The sequence below is a fragment of the Schistocerca nitens genome, chromosome 7 (genome assembly GCF_023898315.1).
Source record: "Schistocerca nitens isolate TAMUIC-IGC-003100 chromosome 7, iqSchNite1.1, whole genome shotgun sequence".
NCBI lineage: Eukaryota > Metazoa > Arthropoda > Insecta > Orthoptera > Acrididae > Schistocerca > Schistocerca nitens.
In genome coordinates, this window is record NC_064620.1 from 15,229,722 (window position 1) to 15,251,426 (window position 21,705).

The following is a 21,705-nucleotide window of genomic DNA, read 5'->3' on the forward strand; positions in this document are numbered from 1 at the left end:
CGAGGAAAAGGAGGAGGTGGGGGAACGGAATTAGGATGTACGGGATCCGCGTGGGGGAGGGGAGACGGATGCGATATGCGAGGTGGAGAGCATGGCGTTCAAGGATTTGGAGGGATTTATAAAAGGTAGGGGGGGGGGGGCGGAGATCCAGGCAGGGTGGGCGTAACAAAGGATAGGGCGGATGAGAGATTTATAGGTGTGGAGTATGGTGGAGGGGTCCACACCCCACGTTCAGCCGGAAAGGAGCTTGAGGAGACTGATTCGGGAGCATGCCTTGGCTTGGATTGTCCGAAGATGGGGGGTCCAGGAGAGGCGACGGTCGAGGGTGACGCCAAGGTACGTAAGGGGGTGGGTGTGAGGGCGATAGGACTGCCATAGATGGTTAGATAGAAATCGACATTGCAGAGGTTCCCCAACTCTATTTGAATAGCACCTCAGCATCGAATAAAACGGGAGGTCCTGCCTGAAACCGAAACAAGAGTGCTTTAATAAAACAAAACTATATGGTACGAGAGACGTTTTCAAGTCTCAAACATTTATGGTGTATACAGGGTGGTTCATTGATAGTGACCGGGTCAAATATCTCACGAAATAAGTATCAAACGAAAAAACTACAAAGAACGAAACTCGTCTAGCTTGAAACCAGATGGCGCTATGGTGGGCCCGCTAGATGGCACTGCCATAGGTCAAACGGATATAATAATAGGAACCCCATTTTTATTACGTATTCGTGCAGTACGTAAACAAATATGAATGTTTTAGATGGACCACTTTTTTCGCTTTGTGATAGATGGCGCTGTAATAGTCACAAACGTATAAGTACGTGGTATCTCGTGACATTCCGCCAGTGTGGACGGTATTTGCTTCGTGATACTTTACCCGTGTTAAAATGGACCGTTTACCAATTGCGGAAAAGGTCGATATCGTGTTGATGTATGGCTATTGTGATCAAAATGCCCAACGGACGATGTACGAAGTATGCTGCTCGGTATCCTGGACGACATCATCCAAGTGACCGGACCGTTCTCCGGATAGTTACGTGATTTAAGGAAACAGGAAGTGTGCAGCCACATGTAAAACGTCAACAACGCCCTTGCAACAAATGATGATGCCCAAGTAGGTGTTTTAGCTGCTGTCGCGGCTAATCCGCACATCAGTAGCAGACAACTTGCGCGAGAATCTGGAATCTCAAAAACGTCGGTGTTGTGAATGTTACATCAACATCGATTGCAGCCGTACCATATTTCTATGCACCAGGAATTGCATGGCGACGACTCTGAACGTAGTGCACAGTTCTGCCGCTGGTCACAAGAGAAATTATGGGACGATGACAGATTTTTTGTGCGCGTTCTATTTAGCGACGATGCGTCATTCATCAACAGCTGTAACGTAAACCGGCATAATATGCACAATTGGGCAACGGAAGATCCTCGATGGCTGCGACAAGTGGAACATCAGCGACCTTGGCGGGCTGATGTATGGTGCGGCATTATGGAAGGAAGGATAATTGTCCCCCATTTTATCGATGGCAATCTAAATGGTGCAATGTATGCTGAATTCCTACGTAATGTTCTACCGATGTTACTACAAGATGTTTCACTGCATGACAGAATGGCGATGTACTTCCAACATGATGGATGTCCGGCACATAGCTCGCGTGCGGTTGAACCGGTATCGAATAGCATATTTCATAAGAGGTGGATTGGTCGTCGAAGCACGTCACCGGATCTGACGTCCCCGGATTTCTTTCTGTGGGGAAAGTTGAAGGATATTTGCTATCGTAATCCACCGACAACGCCTGACAACATGCGTCAGCGCATTGTCAATGCATGTGCGAACATTAAGGTTGTTGTTGTTGTTGTTGTTTTTTGGGGAAGGAGACCAGACAGCGTGGTCATCGGTCTCATCGGATTAGGGAAGGATGGGGAAGGAAGTCGGCCGTGCCCTTTCAGAGGAACCATCCCGGCATTTGCCTGGAGTGATTTAGGGAAATCACGGAAAACCTAAATCAGGATGGCAGGACGCGGGATTGAACCGTCGGCCTCCCGAATGCGAGTCCAGTGTCTAACCACTGCGCCACCTCGCTCGGTGAACATTAAGGAAGGCGAACTACTCGCTATTGAGAGGAATGTCGTTACATGTATTTGCAAATTGCATTAAGGTTGACGGACATCATTTTGAGCATTTATTGCATTAATGTGATATTTACTGGTGATCACGCTGTAACAGCATGCGTTCTCAGAAATGATAAGTTCACAAAGGTAAATGTATTACATTTTAACAACCGAAATAAAATGTTCACAAGTACCTATGTCCTGTATTTTAATTTAAAAAACCTACCTGTTACCAACAGTTCGCCTAAAATTGTGAGCCATATGTTTTTGACTATTACAGCGTCATCAATCACAAAGCGAAAGAACTGGTCGAACTAAAACATTCATATTTCTTTACGTTCTACACGAATATGTAATAAAAAATGGGGATTTCTATTTAAAAAACGCAGTTGATATCCGTTTCACCTATCTAGCGGGCCAACCATAGCGCCATCTGGTTTCCCCCTTCAAGCTAGACAAGTTTCGGTCTTTGTAGTTTTTTCGTTTGACGCTTATTTCGTGAGATATTTGGCCCGGTCACGATCAGTGGACCACCCTGTATATGCAAACTGAACTGATGAATGAAAATTTGTACCAAGCCAGTTGTACAAAGCCACTGTGCCAGGGTGGCGCAGTGGTCAGCACATCTGCCACGTGGGCAGGAGACCTGCGTTCGAATCCAGGCTTTGGTACAAATCTTTATTCGTCGCTCAAGCCTGCGTATATGCATCAACGACATTTGAAACTTGAAAAGGCTTCTGCAACCATATAGTTCCATTGCACAAAAATAAGGACAGTTGGATAGTAATCTATACTCCTTTCCCTGGAAATGTGGAAGAGCTCATAACGTCAACCACTCTGCTTCGTCGCCAGATCCTGCGTGGAGAATCATGAAGCAAATGAGCAAAGTTGAGCTGAAGAAACGACATTATGTCATAAGAATGCACAAAGAGCAAAAACGTTATGATCACCTTCTTAATAGGTTGTTGTTGTTTCTATGGAATGCCATACAGTAAGCGATTCTGCTTGGCCTGGATTCGGCAAGTCTTTGGTAGCTTACCGGATGTATCTCACACAATATGTCTAACAAAGATGACGTAGTTTCTACACGTCATTGGCCATTGGTATGTGGGCGCAGAGCTGGCAGCCAGTAGCATACCAGATGTTTTCCAGCAGGTTCAAATAAGGCGAATTTAGTGGCCACGACGTCAACTTCTCTAATCACGGTAGCACGACTGTGTTTTGACACGGCAGTTATCCTGCTGGAAGATGCCGCCACTGTCAATGGAGACATCAAGCGTGAAGAGATGTGGGTGGTTTTCGGTAACGTCCACACAGTCCACAGGTGTATGTGTGCCTTCGATTTCTTCGTCTACATCCTTACTCCGCAGGTAACTTTACGGCGTGTGGGAGAGGATACTTTCTGTACCATTGGCACCTTTCGTCTTTTCCTACCCCAGTCTGGTTCGCAGGAAGAACTATTCGGTAAACCTCTGTGTGGACTCGAATCTCTCCAATTTTACTATACGAGATATACGTAGAACGAAACGTGCACTCTAGGAACTTTTATGGTAAACACCACTGTGATGGAGGTCTCTTGCAGTGTCATCCAATAGAGCGGACTGAGCTTCTCCATGACTCTTTCACGCTTACTTAATGACCCAGTAACGAAAAGGGCTCCTCTTCTTTGGATCTTCTCTATTTCCTCTATCAAACATATCTGTCAGGATTTACACTGATGAGCACTGGGGTGTCACCGCCAGACACCACACTTGCTAGGTGGTAGCCTTTAAATCGGCCGCGGTCCGGTAGTATACGTCGGACCCGCGTGTCGCCACTGTCAGTCATTGCAGACCGAGCGCCGCCACACGGCAGGTCTAGAGAGACGTCCTAGCACTCGCCCCAGTTGTACAGCCGACTTTGCTAGCAATGGTTCACTGACAAATTACGCTCTCATTTGCCGAGACGATAGTTAGCATAGCCTTCAGCTACGTCATTTGCTACGACCTAGCAAGGCGCCATTATCATTTGTTATTTATCTTGGGATGCATGTACAGTCAGACCGATGTTCACCAATTATGGATTAAAGTTAAGTATTCCAGAAGCTACGTACTTTATTTGCTAGTCTTCATTACTTGTCCCGTTCCAGACCTCACGCCATCCTGCGTGAGCTTAAACGCGTGCCTTTCGGCTTCCTCTCCTAGTGGCTTGGCTGTCTTGCCAAGTCACAACAAGCACTATACAAATACTGGCTGAACGACGTTTTTGTAAGATGCCACGTTTGTTGCTGGACTCCATGTCCCGAGGATTCTTGCAATGAATCGTAGTCTGACATTTACCTTACCGACGATTTGTTTTATCTGGTCGTTCCACTTTAAATCGCTCTTTACAGATACATCTCACACAAGATCCTTGGTAGCCATGGCGAATCTCGCCCACAGCAAGATACTACCCACACTGCGGTGTGCCTGTGACACGGTGCTTGTTCCGAGCAGCCGTTCAGTTGTACCAAGAAACGTGATTCATCAGATCAGCCGACACGCTTCACGGTCTAGGATGATTCTCTCATTCTCCATTCGTCTCTGCTCCACTTACACACTTTCATTGCCGTGTTCCATGCCAGCAGTACCGCAGGACAGCATTCAGAGTTGCTTTGGGCTGTAAACATAACGTTCTGTCGCAGCAATGTATTATCGCCGTTCGTTTTCTTCTAGGGCAGAGCAGGCCAGACAAAATAGCGCTCCAGCCGCGCTCTTGCCTAGCGTCCAGAGTGCAGCTGGGAGTGTGGCTGGAATGAGAGAACACGGCGGGCAATGAATGCTTCTGAAGCCGCACGCCGCTACAGAAGGGTATTCGCCTTGTCAGACATCAAGCAGTTCGCTAGCAGTACTGCTTGCATTAAATTAGATTTTCATTCTGCGTTAGAAAGGCTGTGGCGACTAAGCCCTCGTTCGATGCCAAATAGGAATTGACTTATTTTTCGTATCGTTTAAATGTCATGCAGAGTGCTTACTGAGCCATCGCACCATTACGAGCTGGAAAAACAGTTACTGGAACGTCGTTACAACGCCAGACAAAAACACAGTACGGTGCACATTTCTTCTGACGACAGTGAATGCTGGCTGACCTCAAGGCGGACATTAAGGAAAAAACTGAGTTAATGATAAGCAGAGTGGTGACAAAACTTTTTGACGCTATCAAACCAAAAGAGATCCTATGCAAAAATCACCTTCAGTTTCATGACGTCGAACATTTCCCGTAACTCAAGGCAGTCATCTGTAGAACAGACATGACTGAGTACGTTTTAGTCATTGAAAGATTTCATAACGAGTTCTCAAAGAGATTCTAAGACATTGCACAAATAAACATGGATTTAGATTTCTTTGTCAGAACGTTCGAGCTTTTGGCTTCTAACATACCTCATTACTTCCAACTTCTGCTGATAGACGTACCCAGCTGAACGACTTGTTTGGAGACATATCTGGTGATCGATCAGGCCGAGGCAACATGTCGACACACTCTAGAGCACCTTGTGTTACAACAGCGGTATGTGGCCGAGTGTTATCCTGTTCGAAAACAACCCCTGGTATGCTGTCCATGAATGGCAGCACAGCAGGTCGAATCACCAGACCGACGCACAGATTTGCAGTCGGGGTGCGTAGGATAACCGAGAAAGTGCTCGTGCTGTCATACGAAATATCACCCCAGACCATGACTCCACAGCTCCAGGAGTAGGTCCAGTGCGTGACGCACACAGACTGGTTGGCTCCAGGGCCTCAACTGGCCTCTTTCTAACCAACACACAGCCATCGCTGGCACCGAGGCAGAACCGGCTTTCATCTGAAAACACGACAGACCTCCATCCTGCCCTCTGGTGAGCTCTCGCTTGACACCACTCAAGTCGCAGATGGTCGTGGTCTGGGGTCAGTGGAACGCACGCTGCATCATATCTGGCTCGGAGCTGTCCTCGAAGTAGCCAACTTGTGACAGTTCGTTATGTTACTGTGATGCCAATTGCTGCTCAAATTGCTGCTGCAGTACCATGTGCCGGAACTATACGCCGGCCACGATGGTCTTCCCTCACGACAGTGCAACATGGCCGACGGGATCGCAATCTTCTTGCGACCGTACATTCTAGTGACCAACGGAGCTAGCAATCACGTACAATGGCTACATGCCTGCCAAGTCTTTCTGCAGTATCGCAGAAGGAACGTCTACATTCTCAAAAAAAAAAAGGTTCAAATGGCTCTGAGCTCTATGCGACTCAACTGCTGTGGTCATAAGTCCCCTAGAACTTAGAACTACTTAAACCTAACCAACCTAAGGACATCACACACATCCATGCCCGAGGCCGGATTCGAACCTGCGACCGTAGTGGTCGTACGGTTCCAGACTGTAGCGCCTTTAACCGGTCGGCCACTCCGGCCGGCATCTATATTCTCATAGCCCTATTACACGACCTCGTTCAAACTCAGTGAGGTGATCATAATGGCGTGTTTGTTGCTTTAAAGGCATTCTTGACTAACATCCAACTCACCACGTCCACTTCAAATGGCTCTGAGCACTATGGGACTCAACTGCTGTGGTTATCAGTCCCCTAGAACTTAGAACTACTTAAACCTAACTAACCTAAGGACATCACACACATCCATGCCCGAGGCAGGATTCGAACCTGCGACCGTAGCAGTCGCACGGTTCCGGACTGCGCGCCTAGAACCGCGAGACCACCGCGGCCGGCCCCACCACGTCCAGTCTCAAAGGTAACTAAGGCTCACGACCATTACAGAGTGTATTTAATGAAAACCTGATTTGCATCCCTACAGCAGCTTTACTAGTGTCAGTCCCTTGCGACTGGCGCGAAATCTGTATAGACATCATCTTTCAGACGTGGAAGTACGCCATCCAACTTTCGTTTGGTCGCACAACTCCTTCTTGGTGTTGTGGTTGTTTTTGGTCTAATTGGTGGTGATAAATTCCATATTCTCACTGCTCGATTGATTTATGCTGTCAGTATTTTATAAGTAATGGGTTTCCCCAGAAAATAATGCAAAACGTCTGACTAAATGATCCGAAAAATGCAGAATATATTCCTTTGACTGTGTGACGTTTTTCTAAGTGGTTCCCGTAGCTGACTTGTCAATGGTTAGTGCGTGATGCACAAGAACTCAGTCTGACGTCGAGCAATGTACTTACACAACTGCATGCTATTAGTCTCACTGCGTTCCCACAATTCAGCTCAGCGCAGCATGTACATGATGGCGGAAGTGGCGGCCAGTCAGGTGGGATTATCGAGTAGCTTCTGTGAGTAGGCCAAAGATCATTATTTTAAACACTTCCAGTCAACTCAAACACTGCTGAATTCTTCTTCGTTCACGCTAAGCTGTTCAAGGTGGGACTGTTGCCCCTACCGTGGCTAGCCCTCGTGTATAATTGCTTTATATTTCACATTATGATAAATAAATATGCAGTCGTCACCGAAATTTAGTCAATAACTGAAACACTTGCAACAAAAGCAACTTCTATGTTCAGAATAGGATGTGTATGAATATACTGTTACAGAAACATGTCTAAGGATTTGGACAGATTCTAGAAGAACTTGCGGACTGATTGTTCCGCACAAACTTAATTATGTATATATAAACAGTTTATCCATTTCGGAAATCGAATATCTCGAACATTCTAGCCTATTACCAACATTGATACTAACAAGATGTAGGTCCAAGGGCTTCCAAGATTATCGAGAATATTCCAGTTTTAGTAAAATGTTGTTGTTGTTGTGGTCTTCAGTCCTGAGACTGGTTTGATGCAGCTCTACATGCTACTCTATCCTGTGCAAGCTTCTTCATCTCCCAGTACCTACTGCAACCTACATCCTTCTGAATCTGCTTAGTGTATTCATCTCTTGGTCTCCCCCTACGATTTTTACCCTCCACGCTGCCCTCCAATACTAAATTGGTGATCCCTTGATGCCTCAGAACATGTCCTACCAACCGATCCCTTCTTCTGGTCAAGTTTTGCCACAAACTCCTCTTCTCCCCAATCCTATTCAGTACCTCCTCATTAGTTATGTGATCTACCCATCTAATCTTCAGCATTCTTCTGTAGCACCACATTTCGAAAGCTTCTATTCTCTTGTTGTCCAAACTATTTACCGTCCATGTTTCACTTCCATACATGGCTATACTCCATACAAATACTTTCAGAAATGACTTCCTTACACTTAAATCTATACTCGATGTTAACAAATTTCTCTTCTTCAGAAACGCTTTCCTTGCCATTGCCAGTCTACATTTTATATCCTCTCTACTTCGACCATCATCAGTTATTTTGCTCCCCAAATAGCAAAACTCCTTTACTACTTTAAGTGTCTCATTTCCTAATCTAATACCCTCAACATCACCCGACTTAATTCGACTACATTCCATTATCCTCGTTTTGCTTTTGTTGATGTTCATCTTATATCCTCCCTTCAAGACACCATCCATTCCGTTCAACTACTCTTCCAAGTCCTTTGCTGTCTCTGACAGAATTACAATGTCATCGGCGAACCTCAAAGTTTTTATTTCTTCTCCATGGATTTTAATACCTACTCCGAATTTTTCTTTTGTTTCCTTTACTGCTTGCTCAATATACAGATTGAATAACATCGGGGAGAGGCTACAACCCTGTCCTACTCCCTTCCCAACCACTGCTTCCCTTTCATGTCCCTCGACTCTTATAACTGCCATCTGGTTTCTGTACAAATTGTAAATAGCCTTTCGCTCCCTGTATTTTACCCCTGCCACCTTTAGAATTTGAAAGAGAGTATTCCAGTCAACATTGTCAAAAGCTTTCTCTAAGTCTACAAATGCTAGAAACGTAGGTTTGCCTTTCCTTAATCTTTCTTCTAAGATAAGTCGTAAGGTCAGTATTGCCTGTATTGTCAGTATTAGTAAAATAGATTAGACATAAACTGATACAGGAGGCAGGCGACCATTGTTGTGGTAATCAACAGTTACGCTTTCAGGCCGAATGGGTCCCAAAGGTAAAAGTCGAGCATTGGAAATTTTTGGCAACGTTCTTACGCAACCAAACTGCTGAGGTTATCGGTCCCTAAGCTTAAACACTATTTAAGCTAACTTAAACTTACTTACGCTAAGGACAACACACACATCCATGCCCAAGGGAGGACTCGAACCTTCGACGGGGGGAGCCACACGGACCGTGACAAGGAGGCTAAGACCAGGCGGCAGCCGAACGTCAGGCAACGAATGACTTTATTGCTCTTAAGACACGTTTCGGAATTTATCCACCATCAGGTGGTGTGGTCTGAGAATGTTTGTTTCTCATACAACTTGAAAGGCTATATCTACGCTCAGTAGTCGCTCCTGGATATCTAGTGATGGAGTGATGGATAAATTCCGAAACATGTCACATGAGCAATAAAGTCAATGCTTACGCGTTTCTTTTTTCTTTTGCTTTTACCATAGCGACCCAGTCAGCATGAATACTGAACTTCGTATTGTTTTAATTTCAAGTTCGACGCCGGATAACAAATGTCAAAAGAAATATTTTTTCATGTGATATAATAACAAATTAGAGTTTTCGCGTTTTCCCCCCCCCCCCCCCCCCCCCCTTGGTTGTACTACGAGACCTTGCTTCTCGCCACATTTCATGATTCATACCAATATATGTGACATAAATGGCCGTATCTTTTGACTGAACTGACTTATAAGCTTACAATTATTACAGCGCCAAAGGAAGACAAACTTTATAATGTGATATAAATGTGAACTTGATACATCAAAATGTTCCAGAGTAAAAAGGTCTTAACAGAGGAATAAACAAACTGACAGACGGATAAAAAGAATGACAAAAACATTTTTTCGTGTTATATAATTACAAATTAACAATCACCTGAGTTTTTTGCTTCGTCTGTAGTGTGAAACCTTGCTTCTTGCCGAATTTCGTTATTCGAAGCCAACGGGAAGTGCCATAGAGATTTTGACGAGTGAGTTTGCGGGTATCGACATATGTGACATAAATGGCTTTATCTTTCGGTTGCACTGCCTTAGAAGCTCAATTTTTTACGCTGTCGAAGGACCGTGGGGGGAAGTCGACATATCTGCGTGTTTCGGAGAAAGAGTGGTCTTAACAGACTAACAAACAGATGAAGAGTCAGATAAGAAATGACGCTTTCACAGTTTTCGGATTTCTTCCTTTGTTTTTAATATGAAACCTTCGTTTTTGCCAATTTTCATGATTCTAGACAAACGGGAAATACCCTATAGCTCTTGGTGAGTGAGGTTTCGAGTATGGAAATATGTTATATAAACAGCAGTATCTTAGGACTGCATTTACTCAGAAGCTTCGTTTTTTTGCGCCACCAAGGGACTACAGATCTAAGTATGTGACATAAATGTCAGTTTGATACGTCTACGTGTTCCTTTTAACAGTCAGACAGACAGACGACAGCAAAGTGATGCTATAGCGGTTCCGTTTTAACCTAAAAATAAGAAAATACTTTGTCCATGAGGTACTCGCATATATATGTAATTATGCTTGTGAGTTTATATCTGCTGTGTTAACGCCGCCCATCAGCATTATCCTGACAGATTTGAGAATAAAATTTATTGTCTCACTTAATAACCAGTTTCTTTTTAACCTGAGCCGTATCCATCCATTGTAATTGTTCTTGATGTGCCGGAACGTTTTCGCACAGCTGCGCATGATGAAATTCTGTGTGCCTCGTAAGCATTAACTCGTTTGCAAGTAACTCATACCTAGAAGACGTGTTTACCAACTAATCTACCCCAGTTCAAGGCAACTGAGTTTTTCCTCGTGCAGAGTGGTTCATCACATACCACTCGATACTGAATTACGGCTTCCCGTGGACTTTTATGTCTGTTTTCCAAGTTTAGCAAGCAAGACTCCCAGAATATCCACAGTTTTTCTCCCACACCACACTTACTCTCTAACCACGCAGATGGAATGTTGGAACATATCTGGAGGTCTGTAGGGAGCGCGAAAATAAGATTTTACTATACTGAGCACGAAGAGGCATTTATGCGAGTGGCGTTCAAGTGACTGGAACAGGAAGGAATCTTAGGACGTGGTACAATGCTAAACATTCTCTGCCGTGCAATAAACAGGTTTTCAGAGAGTGTATGCAGGTGGAGATGTAGAATTAAAGACTTTTTAGTGACGTCGGGCTCCATAACTGTACCATCGATGTCGTATACAAAACCTTTGTTAGTCTTCGAATCCCTTCCGTAGTTCAGTGGTATCTGAATGATATGCGGAAGATCCCAGTTACATTCCCGAAATGCCAAGTTTTCTTCAGTGGTAAGAAGAAGCGGCCCGAGTGCATTCAGCAGCACGAGGTTGACGAAGGAGCTAGAGGTATTTCAGTGAGAAATTTCAGTTCAATGGGCGGGAGGGCGGTGTCCTGAACACACGCCGCTACATACCGCAACCCATGACGCCACAGGCAGAGGACGACATGGCGTTCGGACGGTTCCGATTGGCCCATTAGGGCCAAAAACAGAAGCTTTGCTTGCTTTTTGTCTGAGTAATCACGATAGGAATTTCAGTCTGACTGAGAAGAGACCTAGGTCTGTGTGACTCACGGAACTGCAGTGGCATAAACTCGTCAAAAACCGCCGATAAAAACCTGCTGTCGCTCCGCAATATAAACCCATGGTGCATAGGGGTGTTCGGGCACGGAACACGAAAGAGACCAAATAAAAAGGTATATTAAAAACTATCGATAGTAGCCGCACTGCCTGCCAGAGATATCTGCCGCCGAGATGAATATAAAGTGGACAAAGGAATGGTTGTCACTTAATGGTAACGCTGTTTTGATGGAGAAGCAGAGAGCTCTCATGCAACACTCAAACAAAACCCTCCGTCGCTGATTATGAGTCCACGTGCTGGGCTTAAAATCTTTATGGAATCGATCCGGGCCGGCCGCGGTGGTCTAGCGGTTCTAGGCGGTCAGTCCGGAACCGCGCGACTGCTACGGTCGCAGGTTCGAATCCTGCCTCGGGCATGGATGTGTGTGATGTCCTTAGGTTAGTTAGGTTTAAGTAGTTCTAAGTTCTAGGGGACTGATGACCATAGATGTTAAGTCCCATAGTGCTCAGAGCCATTTGAACCATTTGAATCGATCCGTTTAATAATTGCTCGACCACGTGGTTATTAAACATGAAAATCTCATTTAGCTTAATATTCGCACTTTGTCTCTTAATTCTGTAGGTTCAGTTTTAAAATGGTATCGAATAAAATAGACTCAAATGGCACTCAAAATTATCACACGAGGTGAATTGATTCCTTTTCAAAGACAGCCATATTTAACATTAGTTAATTACTTCTCATTAATTGTTATGCAAGGTAATTTTGAATAAGTCTTCCGACACAGTTAATCTTGAAATGAATTATTATTCATGTAAGAGAACAGTACATATAACTCACGTTTAATCTGGGTGACATAAACACACTTTTTCTTTATTAGTAATTACAAGATTATTGTTCTTATACCTACCTGCGTCTTCTATTGCCTCTGCTTAAACTTTTCGTCGTATCATGTCGACAAAATAAAATTATCTCATGTTATTTGGGAGTTTTACCTAAAAAAATAAAAAATAACGTTGTATGGGGTTGTCATTGGCTTACCACTTATTACTTGTTGAGCGTACTAACGAAGCTATGTGCAAAACCTCACACAAAACTTAAAAATCAAATTTGTTTCAATTTGTGATACAAAGATTTGCATTAACAATTTTTTCAGTAATAAAATGCAACAGGCTCAAAAATTGATCTATAATTCAGCACAATTCAAAATTAAGTTTAGAAATCACCTAACTGTGGCATGTAAACAATGTTAAGGATACACCTTAAAATTGCTTCTATTACGTACTCACGTAAATCCGTTTAAACTGTGGTGAGGGGCACAACGTAAAAATTGACTCTCTCAAAAAAAAAAAAAATTCACGTTTACTTGATTAGCAAAAACTTTTGAAGCACCTTTGCGCTCAGCAACATATTCAGGATTTATGTCAGAATCGTACATATCCATATCATCGTCAGATTCGTGCATATCATCCTTAGAAATCATTTTCCTGGCGTGAACATCACATGTATAAATGCTGCTATTGTTAGAGTCACGATGACGGTCGATTTTAGGCTGGTACTGCGCACCTACGTCACGCATTCTACGACAGCCAATGAGCGTTCAGTAGTGTTCTGAGCGCTCTTCTGTGAAAGTCGTAGCCAATTCCAGCATTAAACGTGACCGTAGCCAGTTATTTAGTGAATTTTATATCATTTCTTGCGAGTAGTCATCGCTGATGTTGGTGGTAAGTAATACGAGTAAATTCTACATAAGCAAGGGAGAGAAAGAATTTACAGCATACACGTTTTGTTCAAGCGGAAAGCACATGTATGTCCGTAACGCAACTATCGCTTGGAACCGGCAACAATGCAATCCCCATCCGTGTCACGAACTACGCAAACCGCCATCGTTCGTGAATCGGACTATAGCAACCATGTTTTAAATACCAACCACTGTTTATCTGCACATACCCTGACAAAGTTGCCTTTAGTAATAATTTGAAATTTAAGATAGAATTACCGTTTCTCGGTTTATCATGGATGTATCAATTAATATGAATAGAACACACCGCGTACCATGTTTTACACGCAATAACACTATTTCTGATCGACAGGCGCTTACCACTGTTTACAGCCAAGGTCTTCATTTATCACATGTGCCGATAGCTAACATGATTTCATGGACACAAAAAAGCGTCAACCTACGAGAAAATACTTCCTATGTAAACACAAACTGCTAGCGTAAAAATGTAAACGATGCCATCCAAACGCATGTTCACCAGCCCTCTAGTTTGAATATTAATTGTTCAGTCGAAGAGTATTTCGGCCTGGTGACTGTTCGAGTAAGTCGGAAGACGATGTGTCAGTTCGGACACCTACAGGTTCGTTTCTGGTCGCTACCAACGTTAACTTTCAATTATATGTGCTAGTACACTAGTAATATTGTAACTTTATTGTTTCTGTCTGAAAACCGTCATGTGATTATGGCCATTTACTGAACAAATTCACTTGCTAGTATTTGAAAGTAATAATATAGTTAGTTTCGTTTAGGAGTATGAAGACGCACTAGGTTGGCTGCACCGGGAAAGTTATGATACCGATCGCCATCATTCGACTTCAATCGAAAAATCTTCCCCCATGAGCAACCGCGCCGAGAGTCTTCCTAAAGTAAACAATTAGTACCACGCTTGCTGCATTCTCAGCCAATGAGAAGAAGTCGCGTAATATCATAGGCTAGCACGGATGCCGTACAACTGCGGACAGCAAATTCGGTCACTTTAAAATTATAAATATTTATTAGTCCTAAAATTGTAGTCTGGCGTTGCTGATTTCTGCACTAAATGGTACTTATTAAGTGTAAGTACTACTAAAAAATTAAACGCATAATTTAAAAAATGAGAGATAAGAAGAACCTGTAGTAGGTTTTGTTAGGACAGTATGTAATAATAATGACGATTAAATACAGTGACTGCAATGTATCAGCACTAGTTCGACGCCTGATCACAGCACTAAAAAATTTTCAAATTATATTTTGATGTAGTCGGAAATTACTGAAGAGTATTCGGCAATTTGCACTATTGGTGGAATAGCATTTAAATGTATGTTCGTCAATTTGCCTGTTTCAAATTTAAAGTAAGAAGCCAAATTGTTATTTTCCCGCTTGAGTCAACGATTAATTACCTAGTTTTTCGTCCTAGCCATTACTTTCTAAAGACAAGTAGGGGGGTGGGGTAACAGCAATTTAGTGTGATAAAATCGACAATATTTTCACACCGTACTTATTATATTTAACAAAAGAAACTTATTTCATTTTTAAGCAGAAAGTAATTAAAACACAGTGTGCACGTATGGGAACCTACCTTCCTTACTGTCTGCCACAGAAGTTTCCGTACTGCGATTTACATAGTAGCTGGATCCCAATGTTCAATGAGGAGAAGGCGACATTTGGCGATATTCAGTTTGCAAGTGATGACTCTGGACTCTTTATACATCCATTTCAGATCAGCTTTGTAAGTCCCACTTGTGAACAGAGAGTTTCATCGGGAGAAAATCCAATATGATAAGTTATTCGCGCCGGAAGTCGTATTCACAGAGGAATGTACACGAGCAAAGAAAATATTCTAATTTAAATGTTGTAATATGTTTCATGGCCTTGACAAGAATCACAACCTGTTTGCTGCGGAGGTGGCGGTGACAGGCGGACGGTATGAAAACCACACGTCGTCTCGCCTAAGAAGAACACAGCTGAATTCAGTCGATGTATATAAAAGGAGATATACAGCCACAGATCGCAACGAATCTTAAACATGTCACAATGAAATACAACGTCGTAAGAGGGCCGAAGGTTTGTTCTTTTGTGATATATCGATTGTATCAGCGTTGGTCTAGGTCCGTAATCACGACCTATTGTCTTACGCCTAAAGTAGACTTGGAGACGCCGAGAGTCACTCGTTTATAGCTGTTTGCGGTAAAGTATGATTGAAAAACAGTGCTTCTTCTATCCCGACTCAGTTTGGGTAGCTTCTGACGGGAGTATTAGTTATTTGATGGGACGAGAATAGGATGAAAAAATCGCACCTGGAGAAACCTTGTGATCGTTGTTTGATAGACTAAAGTGATGACTTCGAGTGAAGTACTTTTTGTATTATTATTTTGTAGGGTAACAAGCAGGTAAACGCTGTTGTTTCACTTGGGAATTAGACATTTAAGTCGCTCAGAACACCAAACCATGAGTTTATGAAAAGGAAATAATAAATTTGTGATTTGTTTTTAAAATTAAAAGACTGACGTTGAATTTTAAATGGGCTGATAGTTAATTTTATTTTTGTCCCATTCAAATAGTTACCTGAAAGGAAACTAAAGATTACTGTGTTTCAAAAGAATCCACTGAAGTTTGACTATCTGATAATCTTATAAATAGAGACAAGAGTTGCCCCTTAAGTAAGATCTGGAACCCTGTTTTACCAGATATTAAAAAAAAAGTCTTGCCGTAGTGGTAACATTGGTCCCCGTCAGATCGCAGAAGCGCTGTCAGTCTGGGCTAGCATTTGGATGGGTGACCATGCGGTCTGCCGAACACTGTTGGCAAAGCGGGGTGTACTCAGTTGTTCTGAGGCAACCTGAGGAGCTACTTGATTGAGAAGTAGCGGCTCCTGTCTCGTAAACTTACATACGGCCGGGAGAGCGGTGTGCTGACCACATGCCCCTCCATATCCGCATCCGGTGACACCTGTGGGCTGAGAACGAGACGGCGGCCGGTCGCTACCGTTGGGTGGACTTTAGTTTCTTAATCTTTGATTCAGCCATCAGTCTTTGATAGCGATTCATAGGTTTCGCAGCTTCCACCACTGAGGCGGGCCACATGTTCACGTCCGCTAGAGGACAGTTAACGACGATTTCTTACGCACGCGCTGTTAGCCTTCGGTGACGTATAAAACAGTTGCCGCTTGCAGTCAGAATTCAGCTCCGGGGAATTTGTGCAACAGCATACTCACGTAAAGATGGCGGCCAGATGGACCGTGGAAATATTGTGTCAAGATAACTTCGTGGTCCCGCTGCAGAACGAGAAGAATATTATCAGTTACTACCCCGGAGAAGCATACACAGTCAATCTACATAATATTTTTCGAATTACAATTTCGAGCCAATATAGTAATAAAGCAGTAAAAAAAGAGATTATTTTGCTGTGATTTGAATATAAAGAAAAAAGTATTGTTTCGGTATCAATGGTTGAGGTTTCTAATGCAGAAAATTTCGTTAATTACATCCCAGTTTACTGTTAGTTATAAAGACAATCTTTGGTGTAAGAGCTTCCGACATTTGTCACATTCTAACAGCAAAATAAGATGCATTCGAAGATATGTAATCAACGAATGAGGATAGTAGTCAGATGGGTAATATACGGGCTGAGTGGACTTTCTTTACGTAAAGAAAAAAAGGAAGGTCAGAGAGGTTTCGTGCCGTGAAATTGCATGAAGCAGAGAAATTCAAAAAAAAGAAAAAAAATTGTTGTCGGTGGGCCGCCGGGGTGGCCAAGCGGCTCTAGGCGCTACAGTCTGCAACCGCGCGACCGCTACGGTTGCAGGTTCGAATCCTGCTCGGGCATGAATGTGTGTGATGTCCTTAGGTTAGTTAGGTTTAAGTAGTTCTAAGTTCTAGGGGACTGATGACCTCAGAAGTTAAGTCCCATAGTGCTCAGAGCCATTTGAACCATTTTGTTGCCGGTGGTCGCAAGATTATCGCTGGCGCATAAAAAATACGTACGTTCAGAAAGTAAATGTACGAGTAAAGAAAGAACTATTTAGTAATATATAGGCCTAGAAAATTTTCACCAGTAATTAGCTCTCCTGCCGTATTTCTGTGACTTATACGAGTATTAACTCAATGGTAATGCTGCATTGCTACGAGGGTTATATTTTAAGTAAGGGCCATTCGCGCGTATAGTTATGTAGTTCGCGCGGACGCCGCAACAAGCCACCGCGCCACTTGCCGGCATCCTTCCCGTTCACACTGATGCAAGTTGCAGCTCTGTAGCTGACGTGTACGCATCGCTGTGCTACTTTATAATGTTTACCATTATTGAATCGCCCGCCGCGTGTGAGATACGGTCAGTGATGCGTTTTTTGACCGCGAGAAGCCTATCAGCTGCAGAAATTCATCGTCAGTTAACAGAAGTTTATGGCTTGAATGTAATGAGTGAAGGTAAAGTGCGTCAATGGGTTGGAGAGTTTAAAAATGGCCGTCAAAACGTCCGTGACGAAGAACGCTCAGGACGGCCCTCTGTGATCACTGATGATTTGGTGGCTGCAGTCGAAACAAAGATTCGTGAGGACAGAAGATTCACAATTTTCACTCTTTCTTTGGAATTTCCACAAGTTTCGAGATCGGTTTTGTACAAAATTGTGTCTCAAAACCTAAACTTTAAGAAACAGTGTTCTCGGTGGTTACCCAGACTCCTCACAGAGGACCACAAAGGGAAGAGATTTGCCACTTCATTGGACTTTTTGATTCGTTACGAGGAAGAAGGGGATGACATGTTGAGTCAAATTGTCACTGGAGATGAAACATGGGTATCCCATATCGCTCCCGAAAGCAAGCGACAATCGATGGAATGGCGACACACAACCTCACCCATCATGGTCAAAGCCAAACAGACGCTGTCAAAGCGCAAGATTATGGCCACTGTGTTCTGGGACCGGCGCGGTGTTTTGCTAGTGGACTTTATGCCACGAGCAACGACAATCAACTCAGATGCCTACTGTGCAACTCTAAAGAAGCTCCGCAGAGCAATTCAAAACAAAAGGCGCGGCATGCTGACAAAAGGAGTTTTGCTCCTGCTCGATAACGCTAGGCCTCACACCTCTCAAAAGACTCGGGATTTGATTGGTTCTTTTGGCTGGGAAGTTTTGGACCGTGCACCATACAGCCTCGACCTTGCTCCTAGCGATTTTCACCTTTTCCGGTACCTGAAACACCATCTTGGCGGGCAGCGCTTCAGAGACGACGATGAAGTGAAAGCGGCCGTGAACTCTTGGCTGTCGGAGCAGGCGGCCGAATTCTTTGAAGAGGGAATTAAAAACTTAGTTGTACGGTATGACAAGTGCTTACATAAACAAGTCAACTATGTAGAAAAATAGGTGAAAGTGTGTAGAATCAGAAAATAAAAGTTTTTTTACGAAAGTATTTTTATCTTTTTTTAAAAATAAAAACGGCCCTTACTTAAAAAACAACCCTCGTGTATCAGTTAGTTACTTAGCGACTGAACTCACGAAGCTTTGACCTCTGGGCATGTTGGGTTTAAGTTGAGCACAGTTAAAAATACAAAACCGAACAGGAAGGCCAACAGTTTCCAATTACTGTCCACAAATTTTTTGTCGTCTAAACATTGTTATCATAGACGTCGGCTTTCAAGTGACGCACATTGTGAACATGGGCCATGAAGTTCTTTATGAACTGCAATTGCTCCTGCTCTGCCCCAGACCATAGCAATCACGAAACAGTAGTAACCTATTTTGTTACACCACACAGTTTCCAGTTTATTCACAGTCCTCGCGCTGTTCGCGGTACTGCCGCTTACAGCTCACGTGCGTGACGGCCGTCCATAACAGCGAAACCTTCTTTGACCATTTAGTTGCACGTCTCAGTGCACAGTTTACTTACCTTAATCACTCTTCTCCTGCCGTTTGTAACGACCCACCTCAACGTCACATTTAACATTTTAGCAGCGTCACGCCACTGGCAGCCACGCGATCCCGTCACGAACTCGCGCTAGGCTGACCGCTGTATCTGCAAATACACTACTGGCCATTAAAATTGTTAAGCCACGAAGATGACGTGCCACAGACGCGAAATTTAACCGCCAGGAAGAAGATGCTGTGATATGCAAATGATTAGCTTTTCAGAGCATTCACACAAGGTTGGCGCCGGTGGCGACACCTGCAACGCGCTGAAACGAAGAAACTTTCCAACCGACTTCTCATACACTAACAGCAGTTGACCTGCGTTGCCTGGTGAAACGTTGATGTGATGCCTCGTGTAAGGAGAAGAAAGGCGTACCATCACGTTTCCGTCTTTGATAAAGGTCGGATTGTAGCCTATCGCGATTGCGGTTTATCGTATCGCGACATTGCTGCTCGCGTTGGTCGAGATCCAATGACTGTTAGCAGAATATGGAATCGGTGGGTTCAGGAGGATAATACGGAACGCCGTGCTGGATCCCAACTGCCTCGTATAACTAGCAAAAAAATGGCTCTGAGCACTATGGGACTCAACTGCTGTGGTTATCAGTCCCCTAGAACTTAGAACTACTTAAACCTAACTAACCTAAGGACATCACACACATCCATGCCCGAGGCAGGATTCGAACCTGCGACCGTAGCAGTCGCACGGTTCCGGACTGCGCGCCTAGAACCGCGAGACCACCGCGGCCGGCTATAACTAGCAATCGAGATGACAGGCATCTTATCCGCACGGCAGTAACCGATCGTGCAGCCACGTCTCGATCCCTGAATCAACAGATAGGGACGTTTGCGAGACAACAACCATCTGCACGAACAGTTCGACGACGTTTGCAAAAGCATGGACTATCAGCTCGGAGACCACGGCTGCGGTTACCCTTGACGCTGCATTACAGACAGGAGCGCCTGCGATGGTGTACTCAACGACGAACCTGGGGGCACGAATGGCAAAACGTCATTTTTTCTGATGAATGCAGCTTCTGTTCACAGCATCATGATGGTCACATCCGTGTTTGGCGACATCGCGGTGAACGCACGTTGGAAGCGTGTACACGTCATCGCCATACTGGCGTATCACCCGGCGTGATGGTATGGGATGCCATTGGTTACACGTCTCGGTCACCTCTTGTTCGCACTGACGACACTTTCAACAGTGGACGTTACATTTCAGATGTGTTACGACCCGTGGCTCTACCTTTCATTCGATCCCTGCGAAACCCTACATTTCAGCAGGATAATGCACGACTGCATGTTTCAGGTCCTGTATGGGCCTTTCTGGATACAGAAAATGTTCGACTCCTGCCCTGGCCAGCACATTCTCCAGATCTCTCACCAACTGAAAACCTCTGGTCAATGGTTGCCGTGCAACTGTCTCGTCACAACACGCCAGTCACTACTCTTGATGAACTGTCGTATCGTGTTGAAGCTGCATGTGCAGCTGTACCTTTACACGCCATCCAAGCTCTGTTTGACTCAATGTCCAGGCGTATCAAGGCCGTTATTACGGCCGGAGGTGGTTGTTCTGCGTACTGATTTCTCAGGATCTATGCACGCAAATTGCATGAAAATGTAATCACATGTCAATTCTAGAATAATATATTTGTCCAATGAATACCCGTTTATCATCTGCATTTCTTCTTGGTGAAGAAATTTTAATGGCCAGTAGTGTACATCCAAATCTACACGGTGTCTCGTGTTTCACAATTCATGTTACACACTTCTAGAGTAGATCATGTTTTATACAGGAACACATATCCGGAAACACCATGCAACGACGCTACGGAGCGTCAAAGCCATAGGTGCCGGCGCCTGTCAATTTATGTATACACGGAGTGATTCCATGATGATGTTACAAACTTTCAAGGTTGATGGAGAAGGATAAATGTATCAATTTAAGGTAAGGGCCCCTGTACCTGAAACGCACGAGTCTAAAGTTACAAGCGAACACCGTTCTGATACCTCTGACAGTGGAAAACACTTACCGGTACTATTGTTGCCAAGATTGTAGGGTAGATAATATTCAGAGGTGGTAGTACGGATCAAAACAAGAAAAAATGTCCAGTAAACATGGGCTCTAAAATGGATACCTTAAAATCTGTGAGGACTTGTTCACTAGAGGAGATGCGTTTCACACTAGCGAAGATAAACAAGTGCTCATAGCTCCCCAGATACGCATTTTAGAGCCTGTTTTACTAGTCACTTTTTTCTTTTTTTGGTCCATACTCCCAGCTCTCAAAGTTGCCTACCCTACATTCTTAGCAATAACAGTACCGGTACATGTATAC